A 26533-nucleotide genomic window follows, 5' to 3' on the forward strand; every position below is an offset into this window, starting at 1 on the left:
TGCTCTGTTCTACTTCAGTCAGCTGGATCACTTTTATGTATATAAATTTCAGTCCAATAAAACAATGTAAGAAAATTCTCTGACAAATCTGCTGTACATACAGTTTACAAACAATGCTGAGGAGAATCCCATGTTTTACAGGCATAATTGAACTTTATTAATTCAAGCAAAGAATTAATTTGACTATTTATCTTTCTACTTTAAGTAGATTGGTAAGATGATAATGTTGGAAAAGTGCCTTCTCATATATTAAATGTGGGATGCATTTTTTAATTGCTCCAGCTATGCTGAACTTAAGTGATCCAATTTAAAGAAAAGGCAAATTGGGTTTTTTGTGGGTTTGTGGCTTTTTTCTTCTTTTTTGGGTTTTTGAAGGTTTGAGAGGTTTTTTCCTGGATTTTCCCACAAAAGTTAATGATTTCTCTTTTGTATTGCTTGGGGAGGTCTATTTGTATTATTATTTTTTTAATATCAAAGCCTCCTCCCTATTAATTTACCATAATTTTATTAAATATATATATCAATTATTTAATGCAGTTAGCTTAGCTGCCTCCTGTATTCATACCCATAAAAGTCCTGTAAAATAAAAGGCTCCTCAAACCATGATATACCAGTCTTTGTATACTTTCTTTGAAAATCAAGCTTTATTATACACAATAAACACACACATATATGCTTGTGTGTATTTTATAGCATCAGTTTGTCAAAACATAAGAGGAAAATGTTACCAGGCATCTTATATTAACTAATATACCAGAATTATAGTGAGACTTCTCTAACAGTCACTTCAGTGTATTTTTATTAAAAGCTGACAGTGTTTTCTCAACCACCAGAAATTTACAAACTTCACAAGGCATTATCTATACAGTTAGCAGTTTTGATGATAGTAGATTTGCTTACTTATAAAGAATTATGGGATAGCAATGATCAATCTCATTCTGAAGGACTGAGCAAAAGAGCAAGAAATAAACTCATGGAAAGCTAGCAGAAGCAAAATGAAAACAAAGTCCACCAGAGCTGCCTAAATATTAAGAAAGAATATTTTACTTTTTTTTTTTAAATTGATAATACAAAATTTTAAATTTTAGGCTTTCACAGGAAGCCTTTGAAGCAGAAATATGCCATAAAACAAAAAATCTGTAACTCAATACAAAAGTAGCAACATGGAAAAACTGACCTACTACTTTCACACAGTGAGTGGAAACACAAAGCAAAGCTGACAGATCTGCTCTCCTGGGTTTAGGTTTCCACTGTCTAGAAGTGCTGTTTGCTGCCCATCTATGCACAGTATGACAGCTATTTGTGTTGTACAAATAAGGTTTACTCAAGAGTTTGATCTCAATTGCATGCTAATCATATTGTCCCTTGTTATGAAACCAACACTTTACATTGTTAAGTCTGATATTATGAAACAAGCTTAAAACACAGGAGAATACTCTGGTAACCTGTTTAGGCTTGTTTGCCTTATTGCATTACTTATTAAATTATTTTGGGAACATGCTAAATATCATTGTATTTTGTTCAATTGACTTCATAGTTAACATAACATTTCTCAAAAAACTTAAGTTTATGGAAAAGTGTAAAAATTGATTTATGACAACCAAATTTAAGATTTTCAGTCATTTTAGTTTTCATTATAACAGGTATATTTCTTATCCCTCACATTGTAATATAAAAATCCTGACAGTAAGAAATAACTTTGATAGAACCTGTAACATGGCTGTATTACTGTTTTCTGCTGCTTGGCCCTGATTCACTTTTAAAAGATGGTTTCTCACCATTTATTTAATGTGCAGAAATTCAGTTTACAACTCGAGAACCTCTGTCATTTTGCAGATTGCTATCTCCTTGGTTCATGTTATGTCTCTCTCTCTGAAATGACATCATTTTCTGTGTTTGATGACTATGTTAATGTAAGTCTCAAAATGCAAAATGTTCAAATTACACATAGTGCATTGAAGTACAGTTACGAGATGATGTCTTCAGTCAAACTATGTTAAAATACAACAAACAAACAAAACACGAACAATTTCATTTTACTGTTATGAGGTAAGCCTAAAAAACTCCTTCTTCCTCACAGTATCTTGAAACAAATAGAGATTAATTAATCACTGACATTACTGGTTGATGTTATCACAGACTCGGTGGGACTTCTTTGGGCTTTTTATGTGTGAGGAAATATGATCATATGGTAGAAAACAGTTATTCACAGAACCATCCCAATTCAGGATAAAGAAATAACAAGTCTTCTTACTCACCCTGAGCTTGCAGGTTTGGAACACAATCAAAACAACTCTATCCTGAGATCTGAAAAACACAAAACAAAAGCTTTCTATCATCACTGGCAATAAATAGTCAGACATTAGATATACAACAAAACAAGTAAATGCTTGTTCAATACTTGTAAAAACCACAAATAATTAACTTACATATACCCTACATGATTGACTTAAACCTCAATTTACTTAAACCTCAAAGAGTGCATTCTGAAATAAGCACATTTTATGTCAGAAAAGCAGCCCAATTAAAGCCTAAGCTTTCAAGTGTGTTCAGTCTTCCTCTCCCTACACCCACACAGTGTTTTGAAGAAAAATCAATTTTAAGCTCTCTCCTGGAAATTAAAATTTGTGAATTTCTGTGGACACCAGTAAACTCCAGGGATATCCAGATAGAAGAACTCCGACTGCACACCAGAGCAATTTAAATTATGACTTGAGGAGTTTATTTGAACATAAAAATTTCATTTGGAAAACAAATTACTTTTATGCTTAGAAAGTAACAGAAAACATCAGACCATATTTTAGGATTTCAGTTCTAGGAAGGGGAAATCAAAACAATTAAAATAATAAAAATGGATCTATTTTCTGGTTTGAAAGGGGTAAGAGTGCTTTGTGATGACTGATGAAAGTGCACCAGGGTAGAAGCAATAGAGTCTGACTGGACATGGATGTTTGCGAATACAGGGATGCAAGAGGAAATGCTTTCTATAAAAGCAGAGGAAGAAAACAGATTAGTGCAGCAAATTCCTTTATGATCATCAAATACAAATGATTCATCTTTGAATTAACATTCATTTCATGGAACTGGATGCATTTTTTTATAATTGCTTAGATTTGTTAAAATTATCAATACTATAACCATGGTTATTCCATTAATAAGGTTTGAGGTTACACATTAGCTTAATAAAAACAATCTAAAATTGATTTTCCTGCAGCAAATTACTTTCCAACTTTTTGTCTACAGGCATTTTTCTCTTTCCAGTGCAACATTAATGAAGATTAATGCTCAAAATTTAAAATCTGGTAAATAAATATCAGAAAATACAGAAAATAAAAATGTGTCTCTTTGGATAGTAGAAAAGAAAGATACATAGAAAAATTACATAAAAATAATATAGAATTTATTTTAGTTTTATGCTAATGATAATTAACATATAAAAGAAAAATATTAGATACTATATTGGTAATCTCCATGCTTTGGAGGAAGCATGTATGCCTCTGTAATCTTAAGATTATTCAAGACATCCTATTAACAGATTATCCATTCAGTTCTTGCAGTGTTGCCAAGTTTTAACAATTTTTCCATGGTGTTTGTATTACATAAATTAGTTTTGTGGGGTTTTTTGGTTGTTGGTTTATTTTTTTTTACATTGGTTGTTTTGTTTGTTTGTTTGTTTGTTTGTTTGTTTTTTTATTTTTGAGGGATTGCTCTTGGATTTTGGGTTTGTTTGCTGGTTTGGGGTTTGTTTCATGGCTCAAAGATTAGCAGATTTTTTTTCCCAAAGGGTTTTACACATTAAAAAAAATAACCTGAGGATAAAAATATATCTGTTTACCCTTTCTTTATATTAAAATAGTCTAGTTTTTTTTACTTTTAGTTTCTAACTAGGGTTTGAGCTGAACATTTATCAGTGAAAATCCAGTGGAACCTTATCAATGTCTTCAAATTAAAGACCTCAGAATTCCCACCATAAAAATACATTTAGTATTAGGTCTCTCAACCTGCTGAAAAGTCTGTTGTCTCTGCAGAAGTCATCAGGCAATATTTGGCTAGGAGGAAAAAACAAGGAAAACCCAAACAAACCAACAAAATTCATATTTTAATAGTTTAACTTTTTCTCACAACAATTTTTTGGTATTTTTTATTTCTCTTCCCCTTCCTTGTCTTAGAACAACAGCAGTAAATGAAATCTGATTGGAGAATCACAGTGCAAGTGAAAATATACCTCTTAAGCTAAATATACTTTGCAAGCACTGTCTTAAGAATCTAAAATAACCTGAGTGTCTACAACCTTTTTCCATTTTATTATTTTGAATCTCCGTGGGGACAATTAGGCTAGACTATTTTGCTCTAGTTTTAACCAACTGGAGGAAAAAAAGTTACCTAGAACTGAAATTGGGTGAAAAACCCTCTATATTACTACCTTCCCTACAAAATTAGTTTGTGGCAGCACTCTGATCCTTACATAGAAGGCCTCCAAGTACTTAAAATTGGGAAATTATGTGCTAATAATCCTTATGCATAATCTTAGTTCTGCTGTGAACTAAAATATTGATCCAGAAAAGTTACAAACTCTCTTTGTTCACAAACTTTCCTGCTCTGTAAAATCTTTTTGGGAGTTCTAATTATACACTCTCAGGTTTAGATGAAAATGCTATTTTTATAAATTATTTCTTTGTATATAAATTGAAAATATCAGTAAGATAGTTCATTGTATTGTATTGCCAGAAATTAATTGTACTTTAAAGAGAACAGGAACTCTGCCTCCTGGAAGTAATTTCGTTTTATTTAATGTAAAAAGTGATTTATTCTCTAAGTTTGCACACATAACTCAAGGACAATATTCAGCAATAATTTAAATGTTTAGCAAGTTTCCACTATTACAGGATGTTTCTTCAACAGTTGTCAAGTTTTTAAAGCTTATCTTTACAAAATTGTTTAAATTTCACCAAACCTGGAATCATCACAATTTTCAAAAATAAGAAAGAGGCTATTATAATAAGAAAATGCTTTATTCTATTGAGATTATAACTTCAGTAAAAACCACTGATGGTGTTCATTACCTAAGTAGACTATTTAATTTTCAAAGTTCTTTTATAACTCCCCCCTTTTAAAGGCACCATATGAACTACCAGGCAGTAACTATCACTCTGTGATGACTCATTACTGGGCAATGATACTATACTTCCCTTTCAACAGATCAGGTAAAAAAAAAAAAAAAGGAAGGGAATAAAATGTTGTTTTCAATGGTATATTTGCAATTTGAATTTTAAATACTGTTTATAATTCAGCATAGAAAATAATTTCCTCTACTTTTATGATGATGAATACAAAGACAAATTCCAGAAGGAATTCCAACAGTGTGTATTACTATCTCACATTAATTCTAATTTTCTTTGCAAAGGTTTTGCCAAGTATCAAAAGACTTGAAAAGTTAAATTCAATCCTAGGAAAAACATTGTCCAAAATTTTATTTCACTCTCACTATTAGCATCCTGAGATACCCACTCCAAAAGGAGGACAAAATTAAAAGTTAAGGGTGTTCCAAATGGACTATGAAAGAGAAATTTTAAACATTTTGTTTAAGTGTAAATTAGTTTTTTGCACCACTATCTAGTTATTTTTGTATGTCTAAATTATTCTAAATTTTTTTCATGGAGAAAGGGAGGCTTAAGGGGGATCTTATTGATCTCTGCTAATGCCTAAAAGGGAGTTGTAGTGAGGTGGGGGATCAGCCTTTTCTCCCAGGTGACAAGAGATGGAACAAGAAGAAATGGCCTCTTGTATCATCAGGGGAGATTCTAGATTAGGAAAAATTTCTTCACTGATAGGGTGTTTAGTTTGGAAGCGGTTGCTCAGGGTTGCACCATCTCTGGAAGTGTTCAAAAACATGTAGGCGTGGTGCTTGGGCAAATGGCTTAGTGGGGAACATAGCAGTGCTTGGTGAAAGGTTGGACTTGATTAGCTTTAAAATCTTTTCCAATCTTAATGATCCTATTATTCTATGAATACAAGATCCTTTCCCATTTCTTAGATTTTTAGAAAAACAGTGTAGTGTAAAAGAGATCAGTAATAGTTACATAGAATATTGTGTTTTCTAGTTCTTTCAAAACTTGAAACAGATTTGAGTAAAACCTAATATAAGAGCAGTAGGAATGCATTTTATTTAGGACTGGTCTGTAATTTTCCTGATATGTGTCTCCTTCACTTCAAAAAAATGCCAAATGCTATTATTCCCAATTTTATGTTTGATCTGTGTGTTTTCATTTTTGTAATATTCCGACAACAGACATTTCACAACATTTTTCTATTGTTGCTGAATCATAACCTTTGTCAATCTCATAACACTTCTTCAAAAGACACAAAAAATGCCTCCTGAAGAAATCAAAAAGTTCCATTAAATTATATAATCCTTTTTTCTAATTCTCCTGAAGGAATATTCTGGTTTATAAGTAAATACAAGTGTTCATATATCAAAGCCTAAAACCACAAACCCATATGTTATTCAATTATTTTATGGAGATTAAATTAATTACAACATATATACATTTCCTGGCAGATAATCTATACTTGCATAAAATACCTCTCCCTTTCTTCTCAGTACTAACCTTAACTGAAAACCCATCCAGCCTTGTCACCAAAACATTGTAGTTTGGGATTCCCTACCACAGCAAAGATCCCATATCCATTACATGACAATACTATCAAAGTTTTCTATTACAGACTAATTTTTCCTTGCCGTGTTACTTTGTTATCTCCTTTTGTTTCTGTGCTGGAATGTTTATATGCTGGAATGGCTATACTTGACCTTCAAGGCAGATGCTCTTTGATTCCAGTGTGGATGATGTTCAGATACGGAGCTTGTAGTATGTTATTATTTGCCTGTGTGAATCTTCACTTTCCCTTTCACTACTTGCCTTTAAAAGCAGAAGGATGAGCATAGAGAAATCAGGAAAGGAGATATGGTATGCTTAAACAGGTTGTGAAATTTTGATGGTGTAACAAGCAGTACTGTGGGATTTATTAAGAATTTGTCTATGTTGCAACAAATTTTTAATATTACACTATGTTAAAATTTTGTGTCACTGCAGTCTATCCAATTATTTTTGTTTAATATGTGCATTGTGTCATAGCATCCTTGTACTTTTCTTGCACACTCTTGTTTTGTATAAATTGTCTAATTTGTTAGGATTTTTGTTAATTCTAATCCTATCCTCCAGAGCATTTACAATCCTGCCCAGCTATCCATCAGCCAGAGATTTTTAAAGCTTATGGTTTCTTCTGTCATTCAAATCTCTTTTCTTTTAGATGCTGAAAAACAGCATGGCCAAAACAGCCCCCTGTGGAACTCTCCAGCTGAAATGATTAATAATGACTCCTCGTTAACTGAAAGTAATTTTTTCAAACAGTTGGTGGCTACATCTCATCCACACTTTACTGGTCTGCTTAAAAGAATGTAATAGTACACCCTACATCCCCCTTAATGAAATTGTAATTATATAATATTTCCTTTTTTTCTCATCATGGAAAAAATAATGTTTTAGCAGTTTGTAAATAAATTGGACTTACAGAGTCAAAAACATAAAAAACATTTCAGAAAAAGTAATTCTCTCATAAGTATCACCATTTATAAACAGTATGAATCTTCCTCAAGCTGCACTGACATTAACATTTGCTTCAGCACCATATTGGTAATTTTAAAGTCAAAGTTGCAGGTGGCTTGTCACTTTAGTTATTCATTCCTTCAGAAATGTTTATCTATAAAATCTGTATTGTGGGTTAAGAATGTAAATACAGGTATCTTTAAATGTTATACTGTAAATATGCACACTTTAATAGCAAAAGCTTCTTTATAGGCCTATGACCATGCAATTGATTTTAAATAGACAACAAAGAGATTATATAGAGATTCTATATAATTTTCAAAGGAAGAATGATTCAAATCAGTTAATTCTAACATCTTTCATCTTTTATCTTTCTAGTATTTATAACAACAAATTGAAATCAGGGAAGTCAAACATATTCTCACATGAAAGGGCTGAAGTCCAACAGTACTTAGCAAAAAAGCTGGTTTGGCTTTTTTCTCATGTTGTTTTCTAGGTCTTTAAATTTGCAGATGTTCACAAGAAGTGCAGGATACCAGTTATGTTACTATCTTTTTAATATGATATTAAAATAGAGACTATTAGTTTATTAACAAATGTATAACATTCTAATTACCTATACAGGAACTGAACATAATCCTTTTTTTATGTATTCATAAAGATATGAACTGAAACTACTAAAGGGAGACTTTTTTCAGTTTAAAAATATTTGGGAACAATTTTTTTGGTTAAAAAATGACTCACAAATTAAAAACCAGTAGCTGAAGAAGAACTGTTGAAGCCTTCTTAATATAAAAACTGAATGCAACTATATTGTGAACTCTTGCTACTAATAGGTACAAGATAGATGCTAGCATGGACGGTTGTTAGAGGTTATCATACTGTCATCTGACACTTATTAGAGAAAAGGCAGCTCTTGAAGAAACAAATGTCTCTTTTCAGATAAAGAACTAAAATGGTATTAGCAACAGTGTGTCATGTAACATGAGTTATTAATGAATCAGGACTTCTCAATGCACTGAGTAATAAAATTAATTAGGTTTTTGAAAATAAAAATATGCAATTCTAATATTTGTTCTAAGCCTTCAGTTTATGTGCTATTCAGTTCTTGAAGCTGTTCTTTAGAGATTCTACCATCCAATTAGAATAAATTTTTAGAGTTAACACTGTGGTGGAATTTCACTTATGTAAAAATGTTAGTCATCAGAATTCAAATTTATTAATTCTTTGTAAAGCAAATTTAAAACTTCATTGCCTTTGAACTGATTTCACCTTTATATAATATTTTAATTGCACTTTTTCATCTGATATTTTTGCAGGATTTTTTTTCTATTGAATCAATCTGCACAAAGCAGAAAAAAGAAGTAACATAAGCCTGTACATAAAGAAGCATAAGCCAGTCAATCTTTTAATTGACCATATAGAAGGCCACTCCCACATGCTTTACTCTCAAATCTTGGAATAGTCGTGCAGTCTTATCACACAGGTCTCCATTTATGGTTAATCCATTTCCCAAGCAGTTGCAAAAACTATAAAGTCACTGTATGTAAAGAATTTAAAAGATCCTGGCTTATTCACATAACTTATGGAATATAGAGTATTAGAATCACTAAATATCAAATCTGAGTCTAACATCACCTTCCAAATATCCTCCACAAATCTGAACTATAAAAAAAATACATCTTTATCAGAAGACACACCACAAAATACTTGCTAAAATCAACAATCTTTGATCCAAGACAAAAAGCCATGATAAATTAATGATATAAACTTAGTGGTGAAACTTGGAAAGAACGGATATAAAACCTAACTGATTCCACAATTTACAGAATCCAGTTAAATGTTATAATGTTATTTTACACTAACAGAAAATTGGCTCCATTCTTCTAAAAACAAACAAAAAAAATTAAACAAGTTAAAAGTTCATCAAATCTGCAAGCAAAAATAAATCTTCAACCTAAATATTTTTAAGAAGATACATTATTTAGAGTTTCACAGGAGGAGGAAGTCATCCTATGAGATGAATGAGTGGTAAGATACTTAGCCTTTTAAACATAGTAGTTCCCTTCACAATGTCCATTTGTAAATGTAGCTATATTAGTATTGCTTATACTAACATCCCAGTTTTGATGTTTCACAGAACCACAGAATATTTTGATTTGAAAAGGACCTCTGTAGAGCATCCAACTTCCCTGCCAAGGCAAAGTCACACAGGAATGTGTCCAGGTGGATTTTGAATGTCTCCAGAGAGGGGGACTCCAAAACTCCCCGGGCGACCTGAACTACAAGGATCATTGGGTCCAACTCTTCAGTGAATGGCCCATCCAGGGACGGCCTCAGCTTTATTAGCATTCAAACTAATTCACCTCATCTCATGTTGAGGTCAGTTCAGCTTTGGGAAGAGACAAAATGTGTATTGATATCTAAAATGGGGGAGCCAAAAGGATGGACCAGGCTCTTCTCAGTGGTGCCAAGCAACAGGACAAGAGGCAGTGAGCAGAAACTGATGAACAGAAAGTTCCACCTGAACATGAGGAAGAACTTTACTGTGGAGGTGACTGAGCACTGGAACAGATTGCCTAGAGAGGTTGTGGAAGTCTCTCTCACTGGAGATATTCAAGAACCATCTGGCTCATCATTCCTGTGCAGTGTGCTCTGAGATTACTCTCCTTGGGCAGGGACAGATGATCCACTGCAGTCCCTCCCCACCTGTGATTGTCACTGATTATGTGTTTCTGTGATTCTGTGAACTAGAAGGTTGTTGATATCCCTTGATCTGCTGTCCACACTCATTCTGATACGCCCCAGAATACCATTGGCTCTCCTGGCTGCAATGGCACTGCTGGCTTATGGTCAGCTTGTGATCCGCCAAGAGTCCCAGGACCTCTGTAGAACTGCTCTCTACTGAACCTATACTGGTGCTTGAGGTTATTCCTCCTCAGGTGCAGGACCCAACATTTGTCCTTGTTGAACTTCATAAAGTTTTCTCCACACAATCTGCCAGCCAATCAAGGTCCCACAGAATGGCAGCACAGCCTTCAGGTGGACGAGCCCCTTCCCCCAGTTTCACCTCATCAGCAAACTTGCTGAGAGTACTATTCATCCCTATGGCTGGATCCAGTATTGCTCCTTGGGGAACACCAGTAACTACACCAGCCTGTAACTGGATTCTACTCCATTGATCACAACCCTCAGAGCTCTCCCACTTAGCCACGTTCCAGAATACTCAGGAATCTCTATCACTTCCTCCATGGCCTAGTGTAATATGGCACTATAATCCTGTCTAGACGAGTATGTAACAATGCCATTATGTCTTTAAGTTGTTTTCAGTGGAAACTTTTCTACATAAGAAAAAAAAGGAGAGAGAGAGAGACAGAAATGTCACAAAAGAAAAAAAATCACACTTTGAGAAACAGTATTCTTTTTAAATATCTCAAATTAATGTCACTGAAATCTAACCCTGTAAAAGAATGATTTATGCTAAACCTTATGCAATGATGTCCTCTTACACAGTATAAAACTTTTAAAGGACTCTAACTGTCCAGTGATTTGTTATCATTTAGGATAAGAAGACAAACTAGTCATAAAATAGAAGAAATTCTAAGGACATGAGAAGAATCAGAATCAATTGCAGATATGAACAACCCAGTCTCTCTTGAGACTGTGGAATAGACTAGACACATTTATTTTATGATCCCTTTTGTTGTGCCCTAGGTTGTAGCAAGAAATGGGTTGTTTTTTGTGATTTCAATCCATGGAGGTGTGCTATTGAATATGAAAATGGATTTTTGTAAAAATCTTTTTACTGTGAAGTCTGGAAAGACAATTTTAACAGCTGAAATTTCTGTTAAGAGTCAACCCAATTTTAATTTCTCTTATAAACCAGAATACCTGGATTACATAAATATTGACAGGTGGCATGCAGTACTCCTAAAGCAACTATTGAAAATATCAACCATTGATGCTGGACTGATTTCTTCCTTATTTAGGTAAATATTTCTGTTTGTTTATATTTTAATAAATGAGTAAATTTATTACATGACATCATAAAAGTAGTAGATTTGTAGATAAATGTTTTAGATTAATGAAACAGAACAGTTAAAGGGAAAAGAATAAGAGTTGAGAGTCAAGGAGTATAAAGGTAACTGCTACTCACTATTCACAACTGCAAGCCTGATTTTTTTTCTTGATACACCTTGTAGTTACACCAATGCTTCGGACCTCCAATTTGAAAGCAAAAATGCACTTCTAATACAAAGGGGTTTATGATTAGTCTTCTGAAAGTTTGTTTTACAGAATGTGAATGTTGAAGGCTGAGATTCACCTTAGGTATTTTATGTTGTATGTGAAAGTATATGAAAAAACTGTTTTGAAGAAATCAAAGTCAATAAACAGGCTAGTCTGTTCTCATGTCACAGCTTGCTTTCTTACAATTAACAGAGAAAAGTATCAAGCAAAAATTTAGTTATAAACATGTATCAGATTATAATTTTTACTGAAGAATTACAAATACTGGAAAAATGCACAAATATTTGGTAAAAACCTTTTAGCTTATACATTTTTTTAATGTATTTTACTTGGTGATGAGCTACAATATTTGAATTACTATAAAATGGTGTGCTTGGTAAATCAAACTCAAAGAAAAAAGCACTCCTAAAGTAAAAGCATTTTTAATATATATTTTTCTCAGTACTCTTCCATTGTGATCTCAAACATTAATGAGAGCTCTGGAGCTATTCTACACTCTAATGGGTTATGGCACTAGGACATCTTTTTAGCATTCTCTTGTATCAATTGAAGGAGAAAGATATGTAATGGTGGACTGTACCATAAAATGAGTATGTGTTCTTCATCTGTGAATAAACAATAATAATATGTTTGACATCACTGTATTTGATGAAACATGTAACATATCACTTTGTTCATTTATGATGAGCACACAACAGTCCAGAAGACTGAAACTTTTACAACATCTTCATTAGGACAGCTAGAAATTAAAAACTGTTTTTTATGGGGTTGCTATCAACTTGACATTGTTCTGTGTGACAACAAATTATTTGCAGTTTGTAGGTAAAAAAATAACAGTGTTGTCGAATTTGTAATATATTTAAACCTCTTTTTCATTAGGAATGTAGTAAATAGGGTGGCCAGCTTTTGGAAAAAGCATACATGAAAGAGTTTATGACATTATTATAGTTAATGGAGAAGTGTGGGTTTTTTGTATATTTTTTGTCAAACAGGCACAGAATGAACAGAACTGTGAGCAGAATGGTTCATATCACTGTTGTATCCAATTCAAAGTTGTTTGCTATGAAATGAAGCTCTAAATCCCACTGGTAACCACTGAAATTTGGATTCTCCTCAACCCAGACCTGTCCTAAAGCCTTTTAAGGAGCAAATAAATCTTTCCCTGAAAAAACATACACTTCAAAAACCCCACAAATTATTATGCAGCAGAATTCCTTTTTTTTTTTTGACTGTCTCTTACATTTATAACTCATTATTTTTCATGGTGGAAAATTATACTCATCACTATTTGCATCCATTATATATATTTCAGGTAGATTATGACAAGGAAGATTTTTGTCCTTTTATTAGAGTCAAAGACCTAGGCTTTTGTCCTTATGTGATAAAACCTTCTTGAAAACATTGTTGAGGTGAAGGAAAGATTGACTAATTGGCACTCTCTGATTGGATAAATGGTCTTTGATCTGGAAAGCAAATAAACAGTAGAAAAACTTTTTCACATAAACAGTGTGAGCTTTGCTTTTCATTAAGATATCTGAGGTAGGAGAGCAGCTGGTGACAGAAACCTTGGTGACAGCAGCTAACTGGCACTAGCTGGGGAGAGAGTCACAGAGACTGGCCTAGAGCCACATTATCAGTATATGCCTGCTGCCTAACACACAATGTGATAGATAGCAAAAGCAATGGTTCTCTAGCAACACACATCCACGGGCAGCCAATGCTCTGCTGAGGTGGAGCCAAGAGAGCACAGATGTTGGCGATCCAGCCAGATGCAATACGCTAGTGATTAGCCTGAATGTCCTGCTCCAGGGACTCTGGTGCTGTGTCTGGGCTGGTCACAGCCACTGGGCCTTGGCTCATGTGAATGGGAAGTATGGGAACTGGCTGTGGAATAGAAATATTGGAAAAGAAACTGTAGTTCACCAGGTTAAGTATCCGGCTCAGGAAATTAATGTCTGATCGTGTCTCTGAGCAAGCAGTGGTGCTCTGTTCCCACAGCTGTACCACCAACACTCAACCACCAAGTATTAGAGAGAGACAAAGCAGTCTTCTCCTCAAATATGGTCAGTTAGGTTCAAACATCTCCAAGGAGGAAAATTCCAAAGTTCTCAGAGCTATTTATACTAGAAGAAAATCACACTTAAATGAAAAGCTTTTTCTAATATCTAGCCATTATTTGTTGTGTTATATATTTTTATTTTTAATAGTGCCATTAAACAGTATCAGGCAGAGTTTGGCTCTGTCTTCTCTGTTCCCTTCTACCAGGTATCTGTACACATCAGAAAGGGCCCTCCATAATGTTATTCCTTCCCAGAATGAACAGGCACAGTTCTGGAGCCTCTTGTGACCCAAGCTTGTGTTGAGGTCCACATCTCATTTTGAGGGACTCCTTGGGAGTCCCTACAGTAGGTCAATGCCTGTCATGTGCAAAGAAGCCTTAGGCTGGATACAGCACTCAGGCCTCAGACACAGAGCAAGATTTTTCCCCAGATCTGCTGGCTGGTAACCTGGTAGTCCAGCCTGTGATGTGGCTGTGGCTTCATTTTTGCCTTGGGGTCCCACTCCCTGAAGGTGACCCTGACATCCCTGGGGTGTCTTCTGCTGCTCCAAAGCAGTTGTGCCTGACCTGTTCTGTGTCTATGTTTATCCATTGCAGGGGCTGAGCTTTACATTTGCTTTTGTTGAATATATTGATTAATTTCTTGGGAAATTTAGAAATTAGTGCTTTATGTAGACACATATGCATAAATCATCATAGAACAGTGTGGTTTGGCAAACACCCCATAGAACAGTGTGGTTTGGCAAACACCACATAGAACAGTGTGGTTTGGCAAAGTTCACTGAGTCCAGCTGTTAACCCAACACTGCCAAATCCTCAATTAAATCAACTCCTTAAGCACCACATCTTAGACAGCCTTAGGGATGGTGATTCCATCACTTCCCTGGGAAGCAATTTCAAATGCTTGACAAGCATTTTCATGGAAAATTTTTTCCCAATATGAAGTCTAACCGTCCTTGAGGCAACTTGAGGCCATTTTGTCTTCTCCTATGACTTGTTACTTGGGAGAAAAGAACAAGATTTATATTTCTACAGCCTCCTTTCAGACATTTACAGGACAATTAGTTCTCCCCTCAACCTCCTTTTCTGCAGGCCAAACAATACCCACTCCCCCAGGCCTCTACTCACAGAACTTGCGACCCAGAGCCTTCTCCAGTCTCATTGTCCTCTTGACAAACTTCACCTTAATGTCTTTCCTGAGGTGAGGGACCCAAAACTGAACTCAGGATTCAAGGTGGAGCCTCCCATCAGTTCCAAGTACCAGAAGAAGATCACTCTTCTGGTCCTGCTAGCCAGACTGAGACAAGCCAGGATGCCACTGATCTTTTGTGGCTTCTTGGCCACCTGGGCACTGCTGGCTCATGTTCAGCTGCTGTCACCAGCACCCCCAGGTCCTTTTCCTGTGGGCAGCTTTGCAGCCACTCTGCCCCAGCCTGTGGCACTGCCTGGTATTGGTATGACACAAGGGCAGGATCTGATATATTGAAGTGTTGAACCTCACACCACTGGCCTCAGCCCATGGTCCAGCCTGTCCAGATCCTTCTGCAGAGCCTTCCTGCCCTCCAGCAGTTCAACAATCCCACACAGCTTGGTGTCACCTGTAAACTGATTAAGGGTGCACTCGATTTCCTCATCCAGATCACCAATAAAGATATTAAACAGGACTAGCCATGATTCTGTGTACATCTTATATTTGATCACCTTGTCATTTAACTATCATTCATTAGGCCACATAACAGTACTTTACATATTGTTATAGTTCATTAAAATTTACCAACTATCCAACCATAAGTGATGTTTCTTTGTTTTATATAATTTACATAGTTTACTAACTTTCTACTTTTCTAAACCTTGATTAAAACATTGCTTTCTTTTATTGTTTTTAGACCTAACAGCATTAAACATTTAACTTCTGTCAAGAGGTAAAGAAAAACAATCCTCATTCTACAAAAAATGATTATGCAAGCCTTCAGCTTTTCTGTGGCTCCTGAGAGTAGGGATTCCGATTTTATTATCTATAGAAATTTTATCAGCTTTGACTTTAAAATTCAAAATTTAGATGCCAGCTTTTTCCCAGATAATATATTCCAAGAGAATGTGAATTCTAAAGTAGTTGTCTCAGAATATATTGTGCAATATAGTAATATAGTATACCATATACTCATGGTATAGTAATGCCATAAGTATAAATAATCAAATCATGGAAATCAAGTTTATATTAAAAAGTATTATGTATGTACTTTTTGATATATATTCATACAAAGAACAATTGACAGAACAAGTGGCAAATACTGTGCTTTCATCTTTTATGTCAAAACACACATAGAAATCAGTGAAATCAATATGTCTAAACTTCACTTACATGATTTAGTAATACCTTGATCTGAGCTAGAAACCAACAACACATGTCTGAAAATTATTTCACACTATCAATCTACAAATTCTATTGTACGTGTCAAGGAAGTAGATGATAATAAAACTTGTATTTGTGTGTGAGTGATGGTGACAAAAAATGAGAAAGGGAGAGAGTGCCATTACAACATAATGTAAGATAACCATTCAAAGGAGATTGAGACAGCAAATTTTCCATCAGAACCCCACCAGTAAGAAATACTAGTTCATCCCCAAGTCAAAAGTCAAAGAAAGAATTCAGACTTCCTGGGTGCAAGAAGACCGAGTTACTTCGGAATTGTATATACTTGTGCATATTTACTTGTGCATATTCTTAATTGTGTATATGCCTCTGTTTCCCAGAAATCTTCTAACTCACTTGAAATGAATTTAGAAAAAAATCCTGGAAAGATAGTTCATGGTGCTAAACTATTATCTCTCTTATACATTGTGTTCCAGCTTTGGAGTAATTTACTGTAGAGATTTCATTAAAGAAAAAAAGCTTCTAAATGTGAACAAAAGTGCTTTAAATCTGATTCTGCTGATTCTGATGCACTGCATTATCTTATAGAATTACTTAAAATTTGTATGTATCCTACACCAAACTTCTGAGACATTTACATGCATCAGGGAAACAAAAAAATGTTGCGAGTGTTTTTATCAATGAAGTAAAATAATTAAATATCAGTGGAGGCTAATGATGCTGGAATCTGAACATGTCTAAAATTAGCAGTATTGTCTATTTTAAAATGAACACATTTGTTTTTAATTACAAAAATACTTTTATTTTTATGTTGAAGTCCTTCAATTATTTTACTACATGATATTCTGATAAGAGAAGCAATATGGTCCTGCTATTATGAACAGGAGAGTTATTCATTCAAATAATTCAAATCATGGTTTTGTCTGTCAGTCTCCTCATTGTCGAATTGGGATTAATTCATGTTCTGTCACTTCAAAGATAAAGAGCTCTGAAATGATTTCTGTTTATAAGCACTAGAAGTATCACAAGTATATTTTATTAAAGCTGAGATACATTTTTTCTTCCAAGTTCTCTACATTAGCAGAGGAATCTAAAATACAAACAGAAAAAAACAGTTGAAAGAATTCTTTTAAATATTTCTCTTTCTCTGGGGTTTGTAGAGAAAACACCTAATAAACAGGTAATGACATGTATATGTGTCTATCCATACCATTTTCAGATGGGATAAAGAGACCATACAATTTGGCATGGATTCCAAATTTGAGACGACAAGTAGCACAACCCTAAGAAAGTGATAACCTTCTGAGAGGTAACCATAAGAAGAGGTTATAGAGGGTGCCTATTTTTTTCTGTGCAGTTGTTTATTAATCTACTGTAACATTTTTGTGTAACAAATAAACTAAATCACATAAATTTAGGGTACTTTATGACTTCTTAATTAAGATAAACTAAAACATGTAGAATCTACTGGATAACATGTAGAATATTGCAAGTAGATGAGTCATCTTTATCTCAAGAGATAATAATTTATAAAAATACTTAAGATCTTAATTTCATCAAGAAAAAAATAGTATATTAAGAACATGCATACATTAATGCAGTTCAACAAGTTTCTGCAAATATGTTTATTTGACTTTACACAAATGATACTTGTGCAAGTGAATGTGAAAGTTGTCTAACTGAGTTTCAAAAGCTACTGCTTCTTTTTTTTTTGGTCATAACATTCCTCATTTTTACAATAGTGAGGTGTTTCTCCTGAGCTCATTATTTAGTGATTCCTTCATGCAACCTGGTTTTGAATATTTTATTTACATTCCTTTAGGCTTGCTATGTTGATTCTAAATGTCAAATAATAGACCAGATCTTCAGACATAACAATTTTTTCATTATGTTTTCCACTACTGACAGGTGTTTCATGAAGTTGTGACTTTTTAGTTCCACTACAATTTCCTCAGGAATTGACACAATGTGGAAGGTTATAGATAGTCACTTCATTTTAAATATCAAAGATTTCTCTTGCCATTTCAGCTAATCCTTTTTCAAAATCTTAAAATAACAAATTTGGCAAGTATGGATTTGGTTGAAGACTTTAATGAAGTGAGGGAACTTTTATGAGGTAATTTTTGGGTGATATAATTTAAATACATAGTTTGTGTATCATATGTTTAGATTTTTAAATGGTCTTTCACCTGGTTTTGTGTGCTTTTTGCTTTTTTCTTCTGCTTATTGTAGAGCTGTTGCAGTGAGAGCTCATTTGAACTTGTCCAACCTAAGTGCACTTCTCAAGTTTCCACAGTAAGTCATTTGGATTTTCAAATATTTTTTTAAAACTTTATTTTCTACAGAAATTAAAAAGATTGGTATATCCTAAAATGACAAGAGCCTAAAAAGAGAAGGTGTAATACATTTTATTCTTTCTCAGGTCTTCTGAATTCCCCTTCTTAATGATGTCCCAGCCAAGACTTCATTCCTATCCCATTTAAATACTAAGCATCAATATTTTTTAAGTATTTGAAAAAAAACTGCTGAAGTTTAGTATTAAGACATAACAGCTGTGAAGCAAACTCCAGAAAAGCTAAGTATATTTCCAAGGAAATGAGTGTGAGTGAATTTAAAACTCTGTGATATAAGATTCATGTAAATATAGGTCAAAAATTATAACTGAGCCATTAAAACTGTAAGCATATGTAGAAGCAGTATCAAACATAAAAGTCATGGTATCAAAGCACTTCCATTAGGAACATGAAGAATCACCTTCTTCGTGGCGTTATGTATTTATGTCTTGTGCCTTCTTTTAATTTATTTTAGGTTCTAGATACTTAGAGATATAATTCTTTTATAATTCTTTTAATTCTTTTAATTCTTTGTTCAAAATGTTGAACAAAGCACTTCCTTTTTGTGTGTGTATTTCATATACAGAGCTGTATTAGAAACATTAACACAATACTAAACAATAAAGTCACTCTCAAAAATTTTTATAACTCTCCTTTTGGACATGAGGTTTAAGAACACCAAGACCAAGGCGCTGCACCTGGGTCACATCAATCCCTGGTATCAGTACAGGCTGGGGCATGAATAAATCAATTCACTTAGGACTTAGGAGTAATGGTTTATGAGAAGCTAAACATAACCCAGAAATGCACACTTGCAGCCTAGAAAGCCCATAATATACTGAGCAGCCTCAAATGTAGGGAACAGTGGTGTGAGAACAATGAGAGGAACAACTCTACAAACAGCAAGGTCAGTGGAAAAGGAGGGGGAGGAGGTGCTCCAGGTGCTGGAGCCCACATTCCCCTGCAGCCCATGGTGCAGCTCAGTTTACTGTGCCCCTGCAGCCCATGGAGGACCACAGGGATGCAGAGATCCACCTGCAGCCTGTGGAGGAGACATGTGCTGGAGCAGGTGGATGGATGTCTGAAGGAGACCTGTGAGCCCGTGGGAAGCCCACACTGCAGCAGGCTCCTGGCAGGGACCTGCAGACCTACGGAGAGATGAGCCCATGCTGGAGCAGGTTTTCTGGTAGGACTTGTGATCCTCTGGGGGACCAGCACTGGAGCAGTGCAGTGTGAAGAAAACTGACACAGATTGGACAAGTTTGTGAAGAACTGTTCCCTGTGGGAATGGACTCACATGGAAGAAGTTTGTGTAGAACTGTCTCCTATTGGAAGGACACCACACTGGAGCAGGGGAAGAACTCTTTTTCCTGAGCAGCAGCAGAAACAATGTGATGAAGTGATCACAACCCCCATTCCCTGTCTCCCTGAGATGAAGGAGGGGGAGGAAGGGCCTGGGAAAGACTAAACAGTGGGGGGAAGATGTTCTTAAGATCTATTTTACTTCTCACTCTCCTGTTCTGATTTTGTTAAATTTAATTTATTAAATTTAATCAATATCTCAACTTGAGTGTTTGTCTGTGACAGTAATTGGTCAGTGACCTCTCCGTATCCTTATCTCAATGCACGAACATTTTTTTTCTCCCTGTCCAGTGGCAAAGGAAAATGATACAGCGGATTTGGTGGGTGCCTGCATCCAACCATGGTCAACCCACTCCACTCATTTTGCTTCCTGATGTCTCACACTATTGTTCCTAATGATACTCCAGTTGCACAACTCCTTACTCAGGCCTAGAGAGGTAGCATGACTCCTGAAAAGGATGTCAAGTACAAACTGGTAGGTACTTTATGAATACAAATCTATGACTAGGAATTAGATTATGCTTTTCAAGTGAAAACTTCATGTTTCACTTCATGAAAACTTCAGGAGATCACCTGAAAATTACCAAATTCTCTCCCTCTTCTACCTCCTTAGTCTGGTTTAGAAATGAGAGCCTGAGACGTGATATTTCCACATTTTCCTCATGTACCTGTCTGCTTTGATCTCTTTCACAATGTGAAAGAGTTTTCCTTGGAGTTCAACCACCTGCTCTCATTGTTCCATGGGATTCAGTGCTTATGTCACATGAAAAAGATAAACACCTAAGAACAATAATGAAAAGGGAGTGGAACTGAAAGCCATGGGTGTGGCAGTAGACTGTGTTTTCATTAGTAAAAATATTTTAACTAGAATATTATTTTGTTATGAAATTGTATAATTATAGTAAATAATTACTCTGCCTCCTTTTTTCTTCTATCTAGTATTTTATAAAAATGCCACTCATTTTGATGCATTATATTAGGAGTTCCTCTTATTTCTTCAAGCTTTTTCTATGCACTCTATTTATATAAGAAGTACAATAAAAAAGTGGTTTTGTATTATTTTCTGGAAGGATGTCAAAGGTTATAGTTAATACACAGGAATGGTTGTTCTTCTCACCCCATCACAGTCGTTCCATATATCACTAGTGACTTTTTGTACTTTTTTCTTGAAACAGAAAAATGCATGGTATATGATTGATTTCTAGTTCTTTCAGATTATACAGCAACAAATAAGAAGCTAGAGCAATTTAGTCTGAGGTGTCTGTTAAATATCACAAGATCTAACTTGTTAGAGAATAAGGCCATTCCAACTCATTTAATACCTAAATTTATCTTCACACAGTCTTTGCATGAATAGCAAACATGAAACAAATGTACATTAGCAATAAATGAATTTTTGCAATCTTCATTATTGAAGATTGCAAAAATTCATTTGAAATGAAAAAAATATTTTGAAATTTCTTTGCATTTTTATTATCACAGAAAAGCAATATTGTGCTGTAATTCTCATTTTTATTAATGCACTAAATTATTTACATTTGAGAAAGCAGAACTTGGTTGAAATTTCTAAGCAGACCTTGCTGGGAAGATTATGGTATAATAAAAGAATTATTCATTGTTTTCAATGTTTTCTAATGGCTTCTTATTTCTTAAGACACAGTGAATAAGAGCATTTTAATTAATAGGTATTTAACTGTTTATAAGTAACAGGTTTTTTCTCAATTAAAGGTATGTAAGTTCTCTTCTCCAGGCTGAATGGATCAAGTGACCTGAGCCACTCCTCACTGAGTCACTCCTGAGCCAGGCCTTCTCAAGGCTTTTCTCCATGTTTGTTGCTCCTCTTTGGATGTTCTCTAATAGCTTAATATCTTTCTTATATTGTAGTGACAAAAACTGGACACAATACTCAAGGTGAGGCCTCCCTAGTGCAGAGCAGTCTTTTACCTAGTCCTAAGTGAAGCTTTTCACACCATTTCCCACAGTATTCTTCTGGAGACAATGGAATGGTTTGCATGGGCACAGTGTTTTACTGAGTAAAAGACAGATTTGTGGGGAAGCCTGGAGAGTGGTGGTTAACGGAATTGCATCCATTCAGTGGTCAGTCATAACTGATGTTCCCCTCAGTGGGGCTCTTTGTTGGGGTCAGCCATGTTTTATAACTTTGCCAATGACCTGGATGAGTTAATCAAGTTTCACCTCTGTCAATTTGCAGAGGACACCAAACTGAGTGGAAATGATGATCTGCTAGAGGGTGAAAAGGCTCTGCAGAGGGACCTGGACAGGCTGGATCAATGGGGCAAGGCCACTAGTTGTGCCAGCACAACTGAGCAATATGAAGCACTTCTTTCCAAGAGGGCAATCAAACACTGAAGCAGGCTCCTAAGAATTGCAGTCAAGGCCCCAAACCTGTCAATATTTAAGAGGCTTTTGGACAATGTACTCAATAATGTGCTTTAACTTCTAGGTAGCCCTGAACTGGTCAAATATTTGGATGAGATTATAATCATAGATCCCTTTGAGAACTGAGATTTTTTTTCTCTTTTCTTTTCTTTTCTTTTCTTTTCTTTTCTTTTCTTTTCTTTTCTTTTCTTTTCTTTTCTTTTCTTTTACTTTTCTTTTACTTTTCTTTTCTTTTTTCTTTTCTTTTCCTTTCCTTTCCTTTCCTTTCCTTTCCTTTCCTTTCCTTTCCTTTCCTTTCCTTTCCTTTCCTTTCCTTTCCTTTCCTTTCCTTTCCTTTCCTTTCCTTTCCTTTCCTTTCCTTTCCTTTCCTTTCCTTTCCTTTCCTTTCCTTTCCTTTCCTTTCCTTTCCTTTCCTTTCCTTTCCTTTCCTTTCCTTTCCTTTCCTTTCCTTTCCTTTCCTTTCCTTTCCTTTCCTTTCCTTTCCTTTCCTTTCCTTCCCTTCCCTTCCCTTCCCTTCCCTTCCCTTCCCTTCCCTTCCCTTCCCTTCCCTTCCCTTCCCTTCCCTTCCCTTCCCTTCCCTTCCCTTCCCTTCCCTTCCCTTCCCTTCCCTTCCCTTTCCCTTTCCCTTTCCCTTTCCCTTTCCCTTTCCCTTTCCCTTTCCCTTTCCCTTTCCCTTTCCCTTTCCCTTTCCCTTTCCCTTTCCCTTTCCCTTTCCCTTTCCCTTTCCCTTTCCCTTTCCCTTTCCCTTTCCCTTTCCTTTTTCTTCTCTTTTCTTCTCTTTCCCCTTTCCCTTTCTCCTTCCCTTTCCCTTTTCCCTTTCCCCAGAAGCATGTTTCTGGCTTGTGTTCAATTTAGTATTCACTTGAGCCCTCCTGTCCTTCTGCACAGAGCTGCCTACAGCCCCTCAGCTCCCGACCTGAATGAACTGCTGCCTGCAGTTATTGTTCCCCAAGGCCTGGGTTTGGCATTTACTCTTTAGTTGAACTTTAAAGGTTACTCAGGCACTATTTCTCCAGTCTGTCCAGCTGCCTATGAATGACACACCCACCTGGCTTATCAGCCATTCCTCCCATTTCAGTATCTTCTGCAAACTTAATGAAAGTGCACTCTATCCCATAGGACAGGTCAATAAGGAAGATGTTAAACATCCATCTACTTGGTAAAACAAAACAAAAGGGGTGGGTAGTCTGTTTGAGTAGAGCACTTTAAGATTAATGTGTTTACTTTGTATTTTACTTGATTTAGATGTTAGAGTGCACATCTAGAATAATAACTTTACTGTAAATTCAGGATAGTTAACCATCTGATATTGTGCATGCAAAAATTCTGTCATACTTCAAACAGTAATATTCTGTTCTGTTGACTAAAATATTAATTATTATCATTGTTATCTAGTATGAATAAATATACTCCTGAAAGAGACACTCAAAAAGAAATAGTCTTTTTACCAAAACATATAGTCTGTAAAAATATGAAAATATGAAAAACTAGAGTTAAGATGATAAATACAGTGTTTTATGACTCACAAAGAATACCAATAGACTAAGTAATTATATCCCAGTAATATAATCTTTTATGGTTGTAGAAATTCTTATCATATAGCAGAAGCAAGAATATTTGGTAAAGCTAAACATAGAATAAACCAAGAATACAAATGTGAAAACTTGTAAGTTAACTTTGCTCTTCTCACTAAGTTTAAAACCATTAAATTTATACTAATTTGTCCTTTTAGGTATAAGTGCACAAATATTTCTTCCCCTCTCTTCATATTTCTGGGGTGAAAAGAGATCGGAATTGTCCAAAAGCACAAATGCTTTTTCTGGGAGTATTTCCAAGCAAGATGACAGTAAAAGTCCTGTGAACCTTACAAGTGGATTTTTTGGTGTTTTTTTTTTTTTTTTTCATTTGTACTTGCCTTTCCTGTTTTGCTAGCTAAAAGTTTTCTCATTAGACAAAGAAAATTACCAAAGTTTTACACCCCCCCCCCCCCCCCCCGCAACATCATGCAACAGTTTTGGTCACAGGCTGAGTTTCCTCTGAGTATTATTTACTCAATTTATTTATATTACTATATTAATAGTAAATATGATTAACTATGGCAGGCTTTTTATCCTACTGAAAATAAAACAAAACTTGTTTCTGCTCTATTATTGTAATAGGGAAGCAATATAATCACACCCTCCATCTTTAATTTATCATTGTAACACCACCAAATGAAGTACATGTATCCTTAACATGCAAAGGCAGTGTCTCTAAATATAGAGAAATTAAAACTATTTTCTCCTCAATGGCACAGTCAGAACCTGAACCCAGGCTTCGGGAATGTGGCAGAGCATATGCCCACTATATTTTATACACATGATCTGAAAAAAAGGGGAAGGAAGAGAGCATCTCTTAGAAAAAGATTTGGAAGCTGTCATCCTGAATGATGAATCATGATACTTTTAGGAGAGAAAATTCTCTCCCACCATCAGCTTGGCAGTGATGCTGAAACAAATCTAGCCCAATATTAATCTTTAAAGTGTAACTTCTACAGGAAATTCCCCTCTCAATAATTTCAATGGGAATTAGTAATCCCCAAGAACATCAGCTTTAGGGCTTTTTTGGGTCACCAGGTCTCCCTCATTTTTCTTCATACATGTGTTGGAGTGCACTTGTATTCTTGTTTTGATTTGAGGAGGCACACTGTGCTTTGAGAAAATGACATCTCATTAAAAATAAGAAATACTTCACTTCTCAGTAGTCTGATAACTACTCTATCATTTCACAGCTCTTCCTCTGAGCTCTATATGCTGATTATGCTGTTCCAAAATGACTGTCAATAGGGGAAATAAGTAAGTATTTTGGGATTTGAGCTACCAGCCTTTCTGTTTGAACTTAAATCTGTTGGCAAGGCAACTGGAGGAAAGTTGGAAATTATTTTTTAAAGAAAACAAAATTATAAAATGGTGGCATACATTTTAATCACATTCATTTCTTCGCAGCACATTGAAAATGCAAAAGTAATCTCTGGTATAATAACCTTCCTCATGCTACAAAACAGCAAAATTGTACAACTCAAATGTCCCCATAATTATTTTTGAGCCTTTTCTACTGTGAGAAGCAGCTTCCCCATGTCCTTGGCCTGGAGGTCTGTCAGCAGCTGTTCACAGCCTACAAATCAGAAAGTTAAAAAGATGGCAATATTTATACTGCTGGCCAATTGGTCCATAAGGTTGAAATTCCCTTAGCAAGGGGGAAGATTTTCTCCTTGTCTTTATGTTTCACAGTTTAATTCAAGATATTTTTTTGTTGCGTACAAGCACTTTCACCTCGTAATTCATCTAGTTCACTGTCAACTGCTAAATCACAGATATGCTGATAGTTGTACACACATCTCAGTTTCTATCTCAAAACCAAAAAGTGCTGATTTGATATGAAGAAATAACATTTTCAGCTAAAAAGCTAAAGGGAATTTTTTTAATATTGTATGATTTTTTATTTAGAGATGCAACTTTTTTCATCTCTAGTTGCACTTCTTATTCAAATCCTATTTTTACTCAAGAAACACAATGCAGACAGTTAGACTATGGTGTTTCCTTTTTCTCGTGGATTTCACAAAACTCAGGAAGAACAAAACCACAAATTTTGCTCTTCATTCTTGCTTATATCATCCCAGATACTGATAATTTCCATATCCCTGAAGGATGGCTTTTGTATGAGGTTGAAAATAGTGAAATTATCTTTGTAAATATTGCTGTAAACTCATGGATGCCTTTGGAGATTAAGATAACATCTTTGAATTACACAAAGAAGCTGAAGGGGAATAAATAAAGGACACAGGCCATATTCTTGGAAGTGAATTTGATATCCGATAATGGGAAAGGAAATTACTTATGATATTGATATTTGAGATTATTTCATTTTGACCACTGTCAAGACAAAAAAGACTAAAGAATAATAAGTACTAGCACCAGTAATACAAAATCAGCCAATGGCAACACAAGACTTTTTCCTTTTCCTAGGAAGTACTATCAGCTGTCCTGGAAATGTGACTTCTTGCTTAGAGCTTTTTCTAATATTTCTGCCATTGCCATGGCTTTCTAACTTTTCTCATCAAATCAAGTTAAAGGGATCCTCCTAGTAGGAGTAACAGGAAACAATTTAGAAATAT

At 35.1% G+C, this 26533-nt stretch overlaps 1 protein-coding gene across 7 annotated transcripts in view; it reads right to left on the minus strand.

The window, feature by feature from the left end:
* Positions 1 to 26533, minus strand: part of PTPRD (protein tyrosine phosphatase receptor type D) — a 1172279-nt gene that overhangs the window by 682636 nt on the left and 463110 nt on the right. For all 7 annotated transcript variants that reach the window (XM_054517855.1, XM_036402900.2, XM_036402899.2 and 4 more), the window contains exon 6: positions 2259 to 2307. The gene's annotated coding sequence lies outside the window, so the exon portion shown is untranslated. The remainder of the gene's footprint in view (positions 1 to 2258; positions 2308 to 26533) is intronic.

The sequence above is a fragment of the Molothrus ater genome, chromosome Z, assembly GCF_012460135.2.
Source record: "Molothrus ater isolate BHLD 08-10-18 breed brown headed cowbird chromosome Z, BPBGC_Mater_1.1, whole genome shotgun sequence".
Classification (NCBI taxonomy): Eukaryota; Metazoa; Chordata; class Aves; order Passeriformes; family Icteridae; genus Molothrus; species Molothrus ater.